At 34.9% G+C, this 21290-nt stretch overlaps 2 long non-coding RNA genes across 4 annotated transcripts in view; both read right to left on the bottom strand.

The window, feature by feature from the left end:
- Window positions 1-296: 296 nt before the first annotated feature.
- LOC134416072 (uncharacterized) lies at window positions 297-16505 on the bottom strand. 2 transcript variants are annotated; one of them, XR_010027174.1, is made up of 6 exons: window positions 16276-16505; window positions 15675-15934; window positions 14627-14689; window positions 13380-13470; window positions 8530-8626; window positions 297-928 (listed from the first exon to the last, which is right to left on the bottom strand). It is a non-coding gene; the product is annotated as an uncharacterized LOC134416072 (long non-coding RNA). The 2 variants fall into 2 exon arrangements; XR_010027173.1 differs by lacking the exons at window positions 297-928; window positions 8530-8626 and adding an exon at window positions 11471-13224.
- Window positions 16506-16668: 163 nt separating this feature from the next.
- LOC134416065 (uncharacterized) overlaps window positions 16669-21290 on the bottom strand; it is a 176009-nt gene continuing 171387 nt past the window's right edge. For both annotated transcript variants that reach the window (XR_010027171.1, XR_010027170.1), the window contains one exon: window positions 16669-17712. This is a non-coding gene — a long non-coding RNA (uncharacterized LOC134416065). The remainder of the gene's footprint in view (window positions 17713-21290) is intronic.

The raw sequence follows: 21290 nt of genomic DNA, 5'->3' as shown, positions 1-21290 counted from the left end.
GAAAAACAACAATAAAGATTTTCTTTATTTTGTTATAATTTTATTTCAAAAAACTCAAATCTTTTACCCCTCCTTAAATTTCAAGCTCTGGTCCTTGTTTTTTATTTAACCTCCCAGGAGAAAGGGAGTGATGAAATGTCCTTTTTCTTACCTGTTTCTCATTAGTATACAGGGATCCTAAAGCAAAAATGTAAAGGAAATAAAATTTCTTTTAATCAGAAAGGTTTTACTTAAAATATGGCATAAATTTTATTTGGAAATCAAAGAATAACTAATCTTATTTCTTGTGATTTACTTTTATTAAAAGTTTAGCTTTTTCCCCCAGTTGTTCTACTGAATAAAGAAACATTACATTGCAGGAAAGTGCCTTTAAAGTCTTTTGGGTTCAGAAATGGCTTATTGCTAAGACTTATAGTGTAAGATAATAAACCTTTTTTTTTTAAATTTCAGCTCTTACCAGGTTGTAAAGCAGACAGATATATTCTTATTGAGACATGTGATAACTAGAAATACTTTGGTTTCTTGACTCAGTATATAAGCTGAAGTCACAAATGCATCATTTTTAAAATCACTTCTTATTTTTCAGTGGCGTTGTCATTGGAGATAGAATGGTGGTAATCCAGGTTGAAGTTCATCCCCCAAAAAATTGATTAGTTGAAGTAATGAGTCCAAAAGTTATGTAATTTCATTTGCTATAATTACCATGCAGAATTGTAACTCACCCTTGTTTTCTGCAGAAGACATGAAAGAACGTTGTGCCTTTTTGGGTGTCAAGGGATATATGTAATGAATGCATTCAGCTCCTGAGTTTTTCTCTAATCACCTCTTGTTTCCCAAAATCAGATGTTACTTTTATGACCTTAAGATCTTAAGTATATATTCATAAGAAAGCATTCCCTTCTTTTTCTTGTTTTTATGTTTCAATGTTCTAGAAAAAAATCAAAACACAGTCATGCTGATACTGCTAAGTAATTTCTTAACCTGCAAAGAGACAAGAAATCCACTGGCTGAAAATAGTCAGAGTCTCTACAAAAACCAGCTTGGAACCATTGGAAGACCCAACCAGTCAAGAAGCTTAGGCAGCAGAACTTGTAAAAAAATCTTTGTATATTAATTATTATATATTAATATATAAAAATAATAGTATATTCGTTATTATATATTACCTGAAAAAATTAATTCCATCTGTCACATTATTCTAAACTATGAAGTCAAAAGGTTTACAGCCCAAGAAACACACCTTTAATTCTGAAACTTCTATTGTTGTAATCTTCCATTTTGTATGAATTCACATCCCAAAATGAATTATTGACTTAAAAGGCATGCTCACAATATTAAATGGCAAATAAGAAAAAAATGAATTTGAGAGTGTGGAGAGAGGGGAGACATTTATTTGTTTGTAGTGCTGTGTGAATGCTCAGTTCTGTCTTGCTTCTTCTAAAAAAGCAAAAGGAACATTTACAGTGTGAAAAACATTAAGGACAATAGCACTAAATAATCATACATGTGCTTTTGGATATTTTTTACAGAAGTACCATACTACATTCTTATCAGGGAATGGTATAGCTGGCTGCTAATTTTTTTTTAATTTCCTGAGATTTATTTTTCTAGTCTAAATTTTATTCTGATATGAGATTTTAAACATCACCTTAGTTTAAAATTCAATTATTTGCTGTTGAGTGACAAAGAAATAAGACATAAATGCACAGGATAAGTCCCAGTGTAAAATAGTTTTTCAGCTTATCCAAAAGATTTCCTCACTGACATGTTCCCTGCACTGTGGGGAAGCAGATACCTGACAGAGTTTGGGCTTTTTAAACATTTTATTATGATGTTCCCATTAATTTAGACACTTTCCTTATTGATTGGCAGCATTGGTTGTGATGGAGAGTGTAATTCCTGCACTGTTAGATTCTGGGAAACTTCCATTTACCTCAGCAGAGCAGTCCGGAACATTGACGCAGCTACATGGTACCTGGCAGAGTTCATCTAGCAGGTCTGGAGGAAAATCACTACTTGGAATCATATTTTCTTATCCACCAATATGTAGCAAAAGATCAGCACTTCAAACATATGCTCGTGACATAACTTAGTTTAGGTAGATAAAAAGACGAAGACATTTTAGATGTGTTGTTTACTCAGAAAAGATAATTTGCTTACAGGAATTAACTTTGCTGGTAAAAATTTAAGAGTTTCATTTTTTAATATAAATATTTGGCTAATAGATGGAAAAGGTACTTATTTTCTCTTCAGTTGGCTTTCTTTCCTAGGATTAGTATAGCATGACAGATGGCTGATGTCATCTTTACTTGGAAGAACTCAGCTGGCAATAATAGCATGGTACATTTCTGGGGATTTGCGGTACTGTATGTCATGAAGTCGTTTTCAACCAAAAAGAGTCCAAAAGGGAATTCCCAGAAGTAAATATCTGCCTATGGTATCCTACTGTGTCTTGTTGATGCATCAAAAGCAGAAGGAATCATAGAGTCTTTATAAAACTCCATAAATATTTACAATATTGTTGAAAATACATTGGAAATGCTACAGATTGCAAATGGTATGGGCCCCCTTGGCACTGTAACTTTGATTTTGCTGTTGAGTGAGAATAACAAAAACTGGTGATTTATATATATCAAAATCTGTTATGTATATATTTGAAGTTCAGTGATTTTTGTCACATTTGACATTCATGTGTAATAGAGTGAAAGCATTAATATTAGCAGAATGTAGATACGCTGGTTGATTGTTTTTCATTTTGCTAATGATTGCTGTGATGAGTAGAATAATGTCAGGGTCGGAGGGTTAAAGTTAATGAGAGCTTTCCATTGCACCATTGATTAATGGTGGATACCACAGTGAGAGATTTCCAGATTCCTGCCATAGAAAAACAATAAAGGTAAAAATGATGCCAATTTAAACACTTATACTTTGACTTCCTACCAAAATGTTTCTAAACCTGTCATAAAGACATCTAGGCCTGACAAAAACAGTGAGAATTTATATAAAAATATTTAAATTGTATCAGATACTTGTAATTATATAAATCTTTTTAAATCCACACTTTCTCTATCTGCACTAAGTTAAACCATAAGAGATTTCGAATTCCTCTCCTAAATGCATGTTGAAGAGTACACTTTCTAAAGGCAGAATAATAGAATTTATTGTAGCATAATATATGTTTTAATATTATAATATGATTCTTTCAATAGCTGACTTAATAATTAGGATTTAAATATGTTGATTCCAGTTGCTATTTGTTCTCTCCTAATCCAAGAACAGGCTTTACTGACTGGATTTCAAAGACAGAGGGCTACTTCCATAAAGCTCCAACTCTTCTTGGAGAACAGGAGATACAAATGCAAGAAAGCAGATCAATGTCCATAAGACACTGATAAAATATTTTTGATAATTATTTTCCATTTCAATGCTTTTTACTACTCTGTGTCACAATGAGAAAGAAAAGAGAGACTGCAAGGCAATGGAAAAAAGCATCTTAAAAACCAAAAAGTCCAACCCACCCTCAGCCCCAAAATCTAGCTTTACTTTCAAAATGTCATCTTGTCAAACAAAATATATGTTTTTAAAATTCTGCTAAGAGCTTTCCAAAATATATAGCTTTTTAGCAAAGAATATTTAGCAAATAAAATCATATAATATCATATCATATATTGGTAATGTATGAAAGAATTTAATGACTTAAATGTCTCTGCTTGTCATATTAACCTATCTTTATATACTTCAGAAATGCACAAATAAAATATGACCATGATATTTATATGAGAAATTTTATTCCTTTTCCATTTTTTATTAGGAAATAAAATTAAATGGCTGCATGTACCATGGTTAAGAGAAGTTAACTCTTGATCCATCACCTGAACATTATGGACAATGAATGCTAATTGACCTACGGTACCTGTGAGCACCAATATAAGCTTTACCCATTATATGAAGAAATTTGAAAAAGGCTGGCCTTATAATAAAGCAGTTTATGTTCCACCGTAGCTGTGTTGATGGTGCACTGAAGAGACCATTATATGCTGCAACATGGAAAATAGTAGGCTGGTAGGATTTTTAATGCTTTTCTTTTGTAGTACAGTGTACTTCTTTCCTAAGTATGATTAAATAATCATAAGAACTCCTCTAAGGGCTAATCTGCGTTATTTCCCAGATTTTCACCTTGGGGACATATTGTCCCTTGTCTCTGAAACCTCAGGGACAGAAGGGTACGCTACAGGGTGGCACAGCAGGAAGCTGAGATACTGATGAAACAGTGTTCAGTTAATGAAGGCATGGCCCATGGCTTCTGCTGGTATGCCATATGTTTGAAGAAATGCTAATGACTACAATTCAAATACCTTTTTCATCTTAACTATATGTAAATGTGTTTATAAATGCTCTCTTATAAATATACTATCACATTTTTAAAAGCTAAGTGCTAATGTTGCTTTCAACATCTATAATACACAATAATTAAAACTTTAGCAATTCTGCTTAATTATACCTTATGGGAAACTGTACAGTAATTTATAGAAATTAAGCAGAAAAACAAAGATCAACAGAAATAAAACAGCAGTCTAAGAACTGAATAATAAATCATTTAGATCATTATTTTGCAAAAACCAAGATCATTGTGAATAGACAACTTAGGGCCCAGTTCTCAAACGGCTGAAATTTGCAAGGGAAAGATCAGTTTATAAACTCATGACATTCTATTAAAAAACTCTTTCAGCAAGTTGAACCAATTGTGACTTTTTTGTGCAGTCAGATCATTTAACAAAACTCAAAAACTAGAACTACCGACTTAAGATCAAAAACCGGGGAGATCTTAATTGGGCCGCGGCTTTTTTCTCTTTGCTTTACCTTTGTGAAAACCCTGTAACACTGCGGGTGATCATTAGCCACAAATGGCATTTTGCAGTGAATCATCTTCTCCCCAAGTGGCCAAAACAACATCTCCATTGCAACAGCAGACGTGGCATTCAGGAAGAGCAGTTGGTGACCAGGTTAGCCTACATGGGACACTACTATTTTTGCTGCAAGACAGGACACCCTGTTGCAGTCATAACTGTTCCAAAGAAACTCCCTCAAGATCCAGGTTAAGGCATGGTGGTATTGCTAATCTGGGAATCCAGTACTCACCTTTTATTTCCTCCTCTTAACATAACTGACTCACTCATATACCAATTTTGCTAATATCTACTACAGAATTTAGTAAACTTCAGATGAAGAAGGGCTGAATATTTTTAAATCTCAGAGAAAGCCTGCTGAAATTGCATCTCACACAGGCAAAGCCATGAAACAACCACCAGTTAACTCAATTTTCATTCAAAAATCCAGTCCAAGCAAGGAAACTAAAATATAAAATGTGACAGCTGCCTAAGCATTCTTTAGGACACTATGAGTATTAAGGTAAAACACCTGTACGAAGCTACCTTTACTGATTCCTTTCTTTCATTTGATCCTTAAGAATTAGGACAGAAGGAATTATATGAATGAGCTTTACTTGTCCAGTTTCAGACAGAATTGTCCAACACAAGTGCTACACTTTCAGTGGAAGACTCTGCTTCACTCTCACCAAAAAGGGTCACAAATCTGACCTTAAGGAATTAACAGGAGAACTGGAAAACTGTTATATTTAGCGATCCTCTTACTTAAAAATTAGGCAATTGTTAGAGAAAAATTACTTCTGACTAAGCATATACTGTGGAGCACTCTGTGGGAGCCCAAACCAGTTTACATGTGTGCAGTTCATATGATGAAACATTGGAATCGATTTTATAGTCAAGGCAATCAAGGTTTAAAATTCCATTAGAGAGAATGTGAAAGTATGCTGCACAGACAAGGATATCTTGAAGGTAAAAATAAAAAATAAAAAAAAAGAAAATCACAGCTTCTCAATATCTTAATGGAAGGTCCTCCAGGCTGGGTAAAAAACCTCTTTATCAACTCTGCCATCTCTTCAAGCAGAATTCATCTTTGTCTGCCTCAGCCAAAAGCAGCTTTCTGCCCTCTGTGCCCCCTTCAGCCAGGCAAGACTGACAGTCAGGGTCAAGAATTTTGCCCTACATATTTGACACATAGGCTCTGAATGTCTCGTTTTATAACCATTAACACTGACTGGTCTGTTGAGGTGTCACTCTCTTCTGGAAAGCTGGTGAGACATGGGCCTTTTGTTGGCTTTTCATACAGAAGAAAATTTCACACTCTGACTGTACATTATTTTTTATTGACAAAAATGTAAAAGATGGAGAACTATGGAGGTAATGGGTAATGGACTAGAACGTGTGTCCTTCAGTTTAGCAAGTCAGTTCCAGCTTGGAAAGTAGAGAATTATTTTTGCACTTAGCACTTGCTTACTGACCTCTGTGAAGAATATGATTAAAAAAAAATGAAAAGGTGTCATTTTATTCCTATTTTATACATAAAGATGTAAGGTACAAAAAGTAAATTTTCATTTCTGAGAAGTAGAGGTGATGAGCCCAGTGATTTTTGGAAGGAATCAGGAAACTTTCAGTAGCTGATACCCTCAGGTTCAGGCCCAGTAGATATTTAAATATCAAAAATGGGATTTATGTACAGCTGTTTTGGTTGCTTTTTTTATCAAATGAATATATTATTTATGTAGGCTGCAGAAATGCAGAAAGGGAATGGCAGTGACAGAGAAAGACTTCTGGAATGCAGTTCTCATGAATGGTATTGTCTCACTCCTACAAAACATGGAAACAGTTTTGAGGGAAAAGGCTTAACACCAGATCTCCCACTTTACAAGCTGCTGTTCAGCTACAGAGTTAAAACTCATCTTCTTCTCTTTCTTTCATGCTCAGAAAATCTTCAGTTGTCTTCTGCAGAACATTTGAGCATTAGTGAGTAATATTTGAGTAATATCTGAAAGTGCTCTGAAGATCCTGGTTAAGAATATCAGCCTAGGACCTGGGTAAGGTGAATTTGGAAGTCTCAGGCAGGTCCTCTGTTCACAATGTAATGAACTATTCACTTGAGAAGTACACATACACGGGGCAATGCTGCTCTTCCCTCTTGTTGCAGTTTACAGGCATAAGTGAGCACATATCAGGTACCTGAAAATATACTTTATATTATCTAAATGAGGGAATTTTGAGCCTCAGAAGAAGTCAGGAAGCTCTGTAGACTTTGGTGATTTGTCCTGTCCATTCATTAATTCCTCAGCTGCAGGCAGCCTCACACACCTTACACCCTATGTCAGTTTCTGGGGTGTCTCAGTCCTGCTGTACCCTGTGGAAGGAACCTGACTGCCCATCCAGGGATTCTTCCATAGGGAGGCAAATTTGGCTTTGCACTTGCTTTACAGTTATTTGTAGAGAGGGGAAAATTTTGAAAAGCTGTATTCCTTGCTACAACAGAGTGATCCTTGGAATGCCTGTAGGATCCTCGGTCAAGCATCTGGATATTAACAAAAAAATTCTTTCTGTTTACTTGTTTTGGAAAAGTAGGCTATTCACAAGAGTATTATGTCTCTCCAGGTAAGAAATTGATCAGTTCCTCTGATGGTATATCTTGAATTTTCAATGCTTTTAGGACCTGTGTATACGTCTTCAATTTTTCCTCACTAGACCTTCAGAAACCCAAAAAAGCTCCTTTTGAGCAATGGTGGCCAATAATGCTAAAGATTGAATCAGATGGGCAATACAACCCCTGAAAAAGATAACTGAATAAAAATCCACCAGACTGGGGGGAGCTTCAATTTGATCACTGTAGATAAAGATATGTGCAGGCTTACAGTTTTGCACAATCAGTGTAGCTAGACCAACTGTTTATATCTCAGAAAAAGTATTAAGAGAATTTATTAAGTCTAGAATTTCGTTTTAAAATTGCCTTTCAGGAAAACATTTCACTACATACAATCAAAATAAAATTTGAAGGTTCTTACAAAACTCTTTTTTGGTGGGGGGTAATGCATTTAAATTTCAGTAGAAAAAAGGTCAAAATGTTTCAAAAATACTTCAGTTCTTGGGTATAAATTACATCATAGTTACAAGTGAACCTCAAAATGAAAAATAATTTTGAAACAAACAGCAACGTTATATTCCAATAAATGTAGAGAAAGCTGTTAGCCTATTGAAATGTTTTGTTTCAAATTAGAAAACACCTTTCAAGCAAATTTAATCAAAATTGATACTTTCCTTTAACAAGTTCAATTTTGTCAAAATCCTGTTTCCTGACAGCTGCAGTTATGACTTATATTTAGAAGCTTCCAAAACATTTTAATTTTGAGGTTATTATACAGATACTTCCAGTGCTAAAAGAGAATATTGTAAACACTGAAGGCTTAGAATAGCCTTTTCAAAGCAGGATCAAAAGCTTTAAAATGTTGCACATGGATATGGCTGGGGAATTATTTCAAGAGACAAAAAACATTTGGAGAATGTTTGGAAAACATTGCTTTCCATAAATCTATACAAAGAATTGAAGTCTCAAGCTTTTGCTAAGGAAAAATATTATATCACATCTTCCTGATTTTTCAATTGTGATGTATTTTGTCTGTTTACTCACCCCTAGCATATGAGACATGAACTCTGGGACAGAGGTGAGCAGATTTCAGTAAGGGAGGCTGGTCCCTGCTGAACACCCTTTATTTACACCAGAAGAGCTGCCAAAAAAGGAAAGAATGTAAAAGATAGGGAGCAAAAGCAATCCTGATAGCTAGAAATAAATAAATTAGGACTTATTTATCTCTCTCTTTCATTTTACTTTATTTTTAATGTAGAAAACACTTAAGCTATTTTTAAAAGCACTTTGATGCCACCCTTCCTGGGAGCAGTAGAACACATAGTACCCACCATGGCTGAGGCAGAGTTCATTTCACTGAAGGTATCCAGAAAGCTAATTATCTCCTGAGAACTTGCTATAGTTTTAAGGTTATGCAAAAGATGTTAACTAATCACACAGCTCCCAGATATTTGTAACATGCAGTGTGACTCTGAGGTTGCATTTAAATGAGAGACAGGCATGACTACTGATGTGTTGTTTGTTAGTGCTGCACAGCAAGCAAAATGCTACATTACACAGTGCCAAATTCACAATACTTCATCGGTTATGCTTCAGAGATAACAGAAAGCATACAACACTTAATCAGTGTTCAGTGTTCCACAGGCTATATTAAATAATGATAATAATAATAAACTGAGAACTACTCCAGGAAAAAATAGACTACAAAATTAATTACAAATTGCAAATATGGTGCATTGCAAATGAAGGCAAGCAAGAAAAGCAAAATGTTCATTTTTTTTACCAAACACTGCCCCAGTTTGGAGAACTTGCCTCATATTACCTGCATTGGCTAAAAATTACACAAATTTGAGGATGTTCAAATGTGAAGAACAGAACTCAGAACATAGTCTCAATTTATAATTCTTACTCTTTAATATATACTGAAACCAAAACTGCTGCAGAAAAGTATCAGACATTCTGCATATTTTCAGAAGTGGGTGGGTAAAGAAAATAGAGTTTATTGAAAACAATAGTGTTGACTTTGGAAACAAGGCTATTTTATGTTTTTTCCCCTTTGAATAGCTGTAAATGCAATCAGCTAGTTATTTCATAAAAAACCTCAATTTCAAAAGTTGTAATTTAATGCAATCAATCAATAGCAAACATGAAAATATATGTAATATATATGTTTATGTCTATTTTATATCTATGTACATTTATATTTATAATATATATAAAGACAAAAGCAAATAATTAGAAAATAATATTATACCTCTCCTGCAAGAGTTAATATTTATGCTTCGTCATTCATAATTTGAGAAAAATTACAACAGATAAGAATGATGGATAACTGTTAACTCTAAACATCTGACATGTGAATTATTTAATTAATTGTTCCCATTTTATGTAACAAAACTAAGCATAGTGGAGTAGGCCCATACATATTTCAATAGGTGCCTGTTTTAAATTTAGGGCTATGTCTTCATAAGACTAAATTAGAGACTAGATAATTAATATTTAACTTCTATTAAAGCATCTTAAAATGTACGGTCATAACCACCACCTTTCACTTAAGACAGCCACATGAATATCTATTTGTAAATTCCCTCTTAATTTTCAAGCAAATGAAACACAAGTGCAACTTCAGAGGGCACATAAATGGGAAAAATCAAAAGAATCTAGGGTTTAGCAATCCAGAAAAAGCATGTTTCAGAATTTATATCTTTCTGATCAGAGAGTTGAGGGGAAAAAGAGGGAACCTCAGATGAACTAAAAAAAAAATCTATAGAGGTTTATATACAGGGCATATCTGAAAACTGATGTGGATTTCCAGTTTAAGCTTAGTGGAAGGAAAGGGGGAAAATAAAGGCAAAAACATTCCTTGAAGCTGTGGTATTTGCCATAGAAATTGAATATTGCTTTGAAGTGGGAAGCAGCTGTTTCTGAGAAATAGGGAAATAATTTACCATAAGAGACAAAGACATAAAATGGATTATAATCTGTTTCATAATATTATTGAATTATTATTTTAAAAGTCAGAAAATCTACATGAGCAAAACTGCAAGCTATCAGAGGTAAATGCTGACACTACCGGAAATAAACATTAGAAGATCACTTATTTAACTAGAAGGCCAGAGTACAGAGTCTCAGGTGTTCAGTGAAACCTGCCTTCCAGCTCAGAGGGAGTCTTGTTTAAATTAGAGAAAAGAAAGTCACAAGCATGAAGAATGAAAAAACTGTTTACACTCAAATATAAAACTATAGACCAAAAATGCTGAAGAGCATAAAAGTCTGGAACCAAAGCTGGAATCCCATAATTAGCTATTCCCATTTAGGAATTGTGCCTACTTAACCCAGATTTCTAATCTGTTTTTCAAAAGTGAACTGGAGAAGCTCAGGTAGCCAAAATAAAAAAAATTAGCTAATCAGTGGCTTTTATTTCATTATGGACAAGAGGTCTATCCCATCCCAGGAAAAGGACTTTAACTTCCAACGTCTTAGACACTAGAGCAAAAAAAAAAGAAAATCCACAGAAATAAAGCCTTACTCAATGGCAAAATTTTTGCCAGCACTAGTACTCAGTTGGAAAAAGTCATTTGGGGGAATAATTAACTTTAAACCCGCCTCTCCCCAAAACAGAGATTTCAGTATGTTATTTAAAGTCTACAGGCCAAATTGTCTATCAATTAACTCTGACTTCAGAGAATCAGCAAAAATGCAGCTGCAAACAGCAGAGCTTTGCTAGGATGAAAATGTCTTTCCAGCTATGTAGTTTTGAAAAAGCTTAGCCTTTCAAGGTCCCATTCTTGAGAAAAGGCAACGATTATCTGCATTTCCGCCACTAACCAGTCTACACTACTTTGATCCTTAAGTAATTGCTAAAACTAACATCACCGAGATTAAACTACAGTTAAATAATTACATGAATATATATGCATACAATATATTACAATTTTTCTAAGGATTTTAATAATACAATAGATTTTTACATATTTTTGTTCTAATGACTTCACAATCCAGTTTCTTTTACATATGAGCAGCCTTTCAGTTCCAGAGAAAAAAAATACTAAACAAACCAAAACAGCAATACTTGCCTAATACTTCTGTTTCTATGTAACCCTGTAATTTTTTCTTCCACAGAACTTTTTCCTGACCATTTTCAGAAATTTAATCTATGTCATCACATCATGACTGAGCCTTCCTGAATCATACATAATTTGCCTGAAAACCTTTGGTTTATGATGTCTTCAGGTCTGGATTATATCCTTTTACTTCTGTGCTCCTTTTGATATTTCATCTCAGCTTGCTGTAGATATTAAAATTACAGCCAATGCACATATGAATGTCATACTAAAGTGAGTATAGAAGATGTAGTAAAACAGAGATTAAAAATGTATGTGCAAGAGATGAGACTGGAAAGGTTCAGTGGGACAGTCCAGTGCAAGAAAGATGCTCAGAATTTTGGATGATTACCTAATTTTATTCTGAAAACATTTAGATCTCATTTTCAGAAAGAGCTGAAGCTCAGCAAGACCCCTAATTGTATTATCACTTCCTAATTCCCTCAAAAAATTTAGAGCTGTGTTAAAAGTTAACTGTGGTTGACTATGAACTGTGGGTTCAAATATGTAATTTTCATTTGGATGTCTACAGAAATTTAATTAGATGATCACACTAGTGATCACTCAAAGGCTTAACTGGTATCTTATGAAGTAACGGTCATGTCCACTAAGAAACTCTGTTATCATAGTATTGGGAGAAGAAGCTTAAAATGGCAAAAACACAGAGCAACTGACTAACAAAGGCTATCCACATTTGTTAGATTCCTGAAAAGAATGATAGGGACTAATAAAGAACATCAAGGAAAAAAATATGACAAGGTTGAGTGACATTCCACATTTGGGTGGCTAAAGAACAAAGCTGTAAGGAAAACAAAGTGATTGCCTGGAGTGCAAAGATCCTGTCAACACAAAAACAAGTTACACAAACAATTTTATTCTTTTAATTCATATTGAAGACTGTGTCACTGTGATGTAACCGAACTCTTTAAAATCAAATCAATCAATCTCTGTAGCACTTTGTGGAAGAGCAAGAAGCAGAAAATAGAAACCTGACAGCCCAATGTACCTTTGCCCTGATGTTAACTTGTCAACACTTATAACCCCAGAAGGAGAAATCAAAAATAGACAATATATAAATTATTCTTAACAGCAGTGACAGCTACTGTCCTTTTCCTCTCAGTGCATGCAAAACTCACTGGCTTCACTTCATCATTATTATTTGCTATTGCTACTACTACTACTACTACTATTATCATTGTGATTATTGTTGTTGTTGTTGTTATTCTTACTGTCATTATTATTAGTATTACTACTACTACCACCACTACCATAACTACCTTTTCCTATCTTAATCTTTGAGAGATGGATAAACCTACTGTAAGCCCAAAACAAAAGCAACTACTGCTTTGAATCTTTCATTCCATCACCAGCAGGTAAACAAAAATCTTCTCATTAGGAAAAAAGGCTGGGAATGGAAGCAAAATCCCACTCTGCTGGGTCCCAGAGCTTCCCAGAACTGTGATTACAGCTGCATAGAAATTATACCCAGTGCACTGAAATGACACCCAAAGCCTTCTGGACTATGGAAACATCAGAAGAACCTCAAAAACAAAGATAAACCACTCTGCTATTCAAGGCAGGAGCGATGCTGCAGGAGCTCTGCTTCAGAAGTGATGTCCTTGCCAGGCACTGCTCACTGGAAGAGACATGAAACAAATTAAACAGTTCTTTGTTCCCTTTTCAGAATTCATCAAACACTGAACAAGAAATGTAAAAATTTCCCGTATTTTGATAAAACAAAATCTTTCTCTAACTCTTGTTGGATTCTGCTGTGTTGAGAAGTTAGTTTACCAGAAAAGCCAACAGAGTATAAATGAAGGATGGAGCTGAGAGTCTTACTGTCCCACAGGTCTTCCAGCATTGTTGGATTAGTGGCTGAAGCCTGAAAAGAAATAAAGTTGATCAATTCCCAGAAGAGACTAGGGCCTTTCAAATCTGCCAGGACCTTACAAGTTCTCTGGGAACTCAGTAAAACCTAAAATATTTGCATAACTTGTCTTCATGAAAGATTGCAGTTGTGGGTGTGAAGGTTTGGGGCACTTCATACTGCCTTGTGGATTTGTTTTCATTTTGGTGAGCTGCTGCTGTGAGCAAAAGATTTACAGTTTGGCCTGTGGTATATGTAAAGAGTTCTTTTTTTTGAACCTGAAAAAGAAATTATGAATTAGACTATTATAGTTTCATGGGTGAAAAGAGCTAAAGCAATTGAAGGAGTGGGAATCTAGGCATGTTAAAGATCAGTATCACTCGGAAGCAGGACCAGCATTTTACAATGTCTAAACAATTTGTTGAGGAGGCTGGTAAATACTGTGAAAAGAGACAAATTTGGAAGGATAATTAGGGAGGATCAAGATGAAATACTAGCTGTCAGGAAGCAGAAAGTGTTTTAAACTAGAGCTAGCAGATGCCTCAAGTATTACTCTGCACAGACAAAAGGAAAATGTGTGTGGAGATAACCTCAACTTATCTAGAAAGGGATGGAGTGATAGGGAATATAAAATACACTGATTATTGATGCAGTTCTTTCCTTCTCTCTTTGCAGAAGACAGAAATGAAAGCTGTATGAGTCTTTGCAGGTAAAAGGTTATGTAATTATCCAAACATACCTGAATTCCTGGTCTAGGAAATGCACTGAATGTCTAATCTAGGAATTGTCATCTGGTTTTCAGTAGGAGGACAATGTATTTCCTTAGAATTAGTTAGTTTCTTAGTGACTGTTTCCCCTTCTGCACCCTGTACCTTTCAATTAAATCCCAGGCAGTGTTAAGTACACAGAGGTAAAATGAAACAGGAGTCATTCAATGGCTAGAAATAGTGTGTTTGCCTTTATCTGCACACACTGAATGGGCAAAAACATATCATAAAGGCTCTTGCATCCACATAGGCATCACATTGTTCTCATAGCATGGGACAAACAGAGGGCAGCACAACCTATTGCACACCAGAGATGGGCCAAAGCAGGTGGATCTGAGGGCACACACAGCAGACAGATTTGTTGTCTGGAGCTGCCACTATTTCAGTCTCCTACTCCAACTCACCATTTTCTGTAATGCACGTGTAATACTTCTGTCTCTTTCATTCTTTCAGAGGTAAGAGGTTACCTGAAAGAATATCTGGGGGGAAAACAGCAAACATGAACATCTGTATTCCAAATGCTCACAATATTCTGAAGGGAAATATTGGTGAATTCCTTTTATCGCTAACTTTCAAACAACAGGAAGCAATCCAGTAGGAAATATTTGACAGGACAATGAAAAAAACAAATACACGAAAATTCTTGATATAGGATCAGGCAAATGAAAATATGCAAATGCATGTGATTCATTTTCCAGGGTAAAACACTTCTGTATGATGTCTGGTATAATTAAGACTGTGAAAATTTGAAGATCTTTCATATACTTTATACACTTTACACATTTACAACTAATCAGAACTGTTTCTTTATTGGCTATTTTATGTGAGTGCTGAATAGCAGTCCCTTTTTGTAGCTTTTTTCCCTGCAGCAACTACTGAAGTCTTCATTTACACTGCACAAATTATCCTTAGCAGCAGGTAGGAAGCAATCAGCAAGGTGCAGCTGGCAATAGGTCTATTTTCATTACAAGATGGAGAGAGCCAGGGGACATGACATTTGTCCAACATAGTCAGGGAGGACTCTATTAGGAAAATCAGCTCTGGAGAACTGTAGTCTTGCTGAGGAGAAATTGAAAGGGAGAATGTGGGAAAGAGTGTGGTTATTTTGTTTGGTTTTTTCTTACTTTTTCTCATTAAGGTAAGAAAAAGACAGAAGTAAGAAAAAATTCAAAACCTTTAAAAACTTCCCACAATGCCACAAAATGCATATAATTCTCCTGCTCTTGAGTACACTGAGCACTTCAGAGTATGGCTGTGAAATGATTTCACAGTGACTCATTAGTGGAACTGTTAGCAACAAATTTGGAGGAGGAGAGCATGAGGATTTTGGAGATAAAAGAGAGTCACAGCTAATACTGTTATATCACACTGGATAAATTTTTCAAACAATAGTAGAATAAAACAGAGGTGGGAGGGAAATTGGCAAAATCATAATGGCTTAATTTTACATACCTAATTGAGATGGCCAATTTGATAAACTGAATATCCCAGAGTGTCCCTTGAAGGTGATTTCAGTCCCCCAAAGTTCTTAATTATCTTTTGAAGGTGACTATTTTCTCTTGAACTACAGTAGCAGGAATTTTCCCCATTATATGTTATTATTTCTGGTTCTCCTTTGAGTAATCTCTCTGTTGCCTCCCTTCAGTAAGCAGGAACATTGTATGCTTTCAAGTATTTGCTGGATGTTTTACAAGGAAATATTTTTTCTAGAACTGTAAATACAAAGAACTCCTCTAAGTAAATGAATGCCCAGCAGGCTGTATTTTCTTTCCTTTTTAAATAATACATTTGCTTGCTACTGGCCTTGGAACTGAACTTCCTCCTTTACCATAACATAGGAAGAAATGTATCTTGTTAAGTTCCAGGGTAGTTTTTTTTTTTCATACATAGTCAAGGAAAACTCATGATATAGTGAAAACTGTAAACTCGGACTTGAATAAAGACTACAGTCTTTGGCTAAAATTAGTAAATATAGAGGCATCTTGAGAAATTCTTACATAAGTATAGCTTAAATGCAATCTTCTTAAGAACATTAATATTTGCATTTGTTTACCTGAATAAAATCTCTACAATGCAGATGAAATTATGCCTTTTTCAGAGATGGTGAAATGAAATATCACAATGCTTGCTCCAGAAGTCTGCAGCACAGCAGGACATTGGACCCTTCTCTTGTGAGTCCTAGATTAGCACTTGAACCACAGGTGGAGAAACCCACCTTCATCTTCAGGGGATTATACCTGCAAATGAAAATGAAAAGGAAAACATACTAATCCTCATCTCTTCACTCATCTTTCACCTCTCAGAACCTGAGGAAAAGGACACTGTCAAGTTTTCTCAAGGACATTGTCTCTTGCAATTTTTTGATAGGATTTAGAATCCCAGGTCTTTCCCAGGTACCCAATAGTTAACTCAGGCATATGAAGCAAATCAACATTGGATGGGCAAGTTAAGTTGTAGCAAAAGAATTTTTCTAAGGATTTTAATCTAATTTTAAAGTCTAAAGATGAGGAAATGTAATGGCTAGATCTTAAACAAATGTATAAAATATGCATTTGAGACACAGTATACCTACATTCTTTATAGAGTAAGAGACTTGGAGAATGTTGTAAAGCTGGCTGGGGGCAGAGGGAAGAAAAAGAGAATAGAGCCAATGCCTGTCTTATCTTCATGGAAAATCTCCAAGTTGCTTGGAAGTGTTGGCCTGAAATGGTGGTTTGGCCCTCATTTTAGAAAACTATTCTCAGATCAACATTGTTAGCTGTTTGGTATTGGAGAGCACACCTTGTAGAGGGTGAATTCTCTTTCAAATACCCTCTAACACCAACTGCACATTGAAAAAATTCTTGCTCTTCAGTATTGGACAATTAAAACTCAAAAAAAATGAAACAGGCCTTAGTCTCACTGTCTCCACGTGAATTCTGAACAACTGAAAGAACTCAAGTTCTAGTTTCACTTTTTTTTAGTTGCTCATTTATCCATATAGTTTCCTTAAATTTTCCTGCATCACAAATAATCTCACTGCCTGAGGCTTTTCGTGGTATTCTTAAGAACAACCAAGTATCACTCACCTCACTTTGCAAAGAAGATTAAACAAGGATGGTGCACTAGTAACCCTTGATTCTTAGTCTGCTCATATTTATACTCTCTCTTTAAGGTTCTATAGAGGTACTTCATCAGCACAAAATTGTTACAAAATAAAGCTCCTTGCTATAAATGTGCACCCAAACATTCCTTCACATGTTCCCATAAGAATAGTTAGTATTTCACAGGCTAAATTTGTCAAATCTAGAAATATCATTCAAAATCCTTGAAAATAAAGATATTAAGCATGGTTGTTTTGAAATTAGGTGTTGCAATATTGCTGCAGTCAGAGATTATGGTAGGAAACTTCAGCAGCTTCATCCACTGAAGAATGTTTGTTCTCATCTGGAATCTCCAGCCCAGCCTCAGGTACTCATTAACACAGGGTATGTGTTCTCTTCTGTGCTCTCTTCTCATACAAAACAAGGAGCATGAAAGAACAAAACAAGGAATGTGTAAGAAAACAGCATAAAGAAAAAAAACATATTGAGCTGAATACTGAACTTTGCAGTTAATAATTTTCTTGTACCACGGTATTAACTTAATTCTATGAAATAAACTAATTGCAGAAAACATAGCTACAGCCAAAATTCTTAACTTGAACTTCTATTTAATTTCTAGGAGAAAAGAATTTTGTTCTCACTCCTTGTTAACTGACTCAGGTTAAAAGCTTCTTCATATACTTGAGTTGGTGCAGCAAATTCAACTATTTGCTTTCATATTTGTTGTGAGGTACATCTCTGCTGCACTGCAATATGCCCTTTGTTGTGCCAGTTTAAATACCATCCATACATGAAAGGCAGTGAAATTCTATCAGCGAGTTTTTTTCTGAAAGCAAGCAGTGTTGGAACAAAATCAAAGCAGCAAACAAACCCATCCTGCTCCTCTCCAGCTTTCTAAAACTTTCTCAAGTTGTGGGATATGGGAGAGAGATGCAATTAAAACAATTCTCTAAGTGCTTTATTTGCCACCTGCCATTCATTGAATACCTGCTGATAAAAGTGAGTTTTTTTACTTGCAGATTTGTCCTGATAGACTGGAATTATGAAAGTTCACAAGTGCTCCAGGAGCCACATGAGGATAAATATAGATTCAATCAAATCAAATCAAGTTTGGCAATAAAGATGTAAAAAGTGAATTACTTTCAGCTTGCCCCAAGTTGTTTAACAGAACCAGGACAGTTTAGGAAGGCAGTTTTGTTTAAAAAATTTATACAACCTTCTACTGTTCAATTCTTCTGTGACTCTGTTAGCTATATAATTCCCAAGCTGTTACAATTTTCAAAAGGTTTTTTATCCAAAACTTACATTATGTTCAGAAGTGCTTATATCATGCTATTTTAATTAAACCTTTTAACTGTCACTTTTTATGCTACAATATATTTGTGGCATTACTGTACATTAACTACTCCTATCCTCTGACCAACATACTCACTGGTCATTTTCAACGAAGGTGTGTGTCTATATTAGTGTTTTGTGTTAAAACTTCCCTGCACTTCTGAGGTGAATGTCCCAGTTCCTCTTTGCACTGCTGTGAGATCTGCTTGTGAAGAATCATTTGGGACAATAGTGAGGTGATGTGAATGTGCAAACCCGAGGTAGCTGGGAATGCAAGATTTGAACACCGAGTCCAGCTGTAATTGTTAGTACCAGTTATTAAATTTTGCATCAATATTTTCTTACTTTTTACGTGTATCTTTTTCCTCCTTGTTGTTTCCCTCTCAATGTAACCATAGAGAAAAAAAATTATGAAGTCAAAATGTGAATATTTGTCTTTAAATTAGCTTTCATAACTAATTCTCACACTGTTTACTAGAATGCACCTCATCATACTGATTAAAGATGTTGGAAGAGCTGTTATCTACAGCATGTCCTATGTCATAAATCCATATGATCAGAGAGGGTAGACCAGCGATGTCCTGCTAAAGCTGAAGTTCCTGTTTAACTGACTGAGAAAATTCATCTGACCTTATATGTTAGATCAGGGAATTGATTCAAATTCAGGAGCCAAATACATAATGGAAGTTTGAGAATGTAATGTAGTCACAGCTTCAAAGCTTAGTTAAATCAAAAAAAGGCAATTCAATTTCAGTAGTCATTTTGCATTGCTATTGGAACTAGCTTCTTGCAGATTTGTGAGAGAAAAACTAAAGCTACAGGCATTTTCAGTACCACAGTTAGGGTGCGTGAGCAGAAGGTTTGTGTGTACACTTATGAAACCATAGGGTCCTCTTGGTGCACACAGGCCCCCACTGTCTTTTGAGGATATTAAACACAGGTATCATGTGTAGGCAGTCATACTGACTGATTTTGTTTTGAAGTTCACCTGAATACCTTCCAATTTTAAGACAACAAAGACCTGAGGCTGAAAATAGTAACAACACATTGTTAGCACCATTGACAAACTGGGATAGTTCACAAAAAAGTCAGAAATTTTTCACTTCAAGTGAAGTTTATAAAGGGACTTATATTAGTCTCCTTATGAACCAATTTATTCAGACTATAATGTCAGCATTTACATCATCAATAAAAACAGGGCTTTATACTACAACAATGGGTAGAGTTTCATTTCAGTAAATCAGGGAGGTGTGGCATTTTCTTTTCAGCAAGTTATTCTCAAACCAAGGTCACTATAAAATCATTCTTTGAACAGACAGATGGGAGGGAAATCTAAAATGACCCTTCAAGGATTTTAACTGGCCTGTGGTAAAGACATAGTGAGGTTCTCAAGTACAATAATTTTGAGTGAAACTGAAAAGTAGTAATTTTTCTAGTTAAATGCTTCAGGTCTGTGATTGGCTAGGTTTCATAATCTTCCATAGTGGATGTCAAAAAAAAACTAAAATAAAGACAGAATTATTGTTAGTCCACTAATATGATGCTGATTGCTTTTACGTGGACCATGCCCATGATATTGAATTTTAAAAAATAAAAAAGAAAGGAAAATATTCAATGCTAAAAGTTTATTTTAAACTAAAAAAAATCCACCAAACCTATGTAAAAAGTTGGTGTTTTTTTCCCTCTAATGAAATGAGCTCTTTACATATAAATTATATTGTAATAACAGAGCTCCCTGGTGGAAAAGAGTTCCTTCTCCTGCTGGCAAAAATTAAGATAATCACAGATGGCTAATGATCAAAAATACTGACTGACAGCTCTGAAGTACAAGGCATAGATAATATTCTCAGAGCTACAGTTTATTTATACTCAGAACTGGCTTTAGGCACCCACAAAATGTGCATTTGTGATGTCCTATTATAATGGAGATTTTTTTGGCCACCAGTCCCTGTTGCCAAGGTTTTTCCTTAAGATTAAACTCATCACCATCATTTTTTTTACCAAAATACTTGTGTTTCAGCATATCAGTTATTTGAAACTATCTAAATTACTAGCTAAATTGTCTTAAACATGTAGACCATTATTTTTAGCAGCATTATAATTAAAATATGTATTTTGAGTTCTTATAAATACTCTATTATATACTTCAGGGTTTTTATACTGCAGAAGTCAGTGAGGGCAAAGAAATGGTACTGAAAATAACTTGTTTCTTGTAGTTGAATGACGGTGTACAAAGGGACCGGTTTTTTTGGTAGTGTTCAAAAACCTATAAGGAGTTTGCTCTTGCTCCCAGTTATGTTGGATGAAATTTTTACCTGATTCAGCCAGGAGGTGGATGACCTTATAGGTAATTCTAGTTTTCTCAAATGTTTCTTAATTTTCAATTTATAGTTCCTTTAAAAACTTTGCTAAACATTTTCTGGAGTAGAAACCTACCTTTAATTTCAAGGCACTGACTGTCATTTAGGCTGTGATTGTTATATTCTTTCAATACACATCCAATATGCAACAACAAATGTTTTTAAATAGAATGTCTGCCCTATTGAAATAGAATTTCTAGCTCCTATAATGTAGATGAGAACCTGGAAAAATATTACAGACCCATTTAAAACGTTTGCTAATAAGAATGCCAATTTTAAGTACACCCAAA

Source organism: Melospiza melodia, chromosome 1, assembly GCF_035770615.1.
Source record: "Melospiza melodia melodia isolate bMelMel2 chromosome 1, bMelMel2.pri, whole genome shotgun sequence".
In the NCBI taxonomy this organism is placed as follows: Eukaryota; Metazoa; Chordata; class Aves; order Passeriformes; family Passerellidae; genus Melospiza; species Melospiza melodia.
Note: the sequence above shows the minus strand (reverse complement) of the source record. Positions and strands in the feature narration are given on the sequence as shown.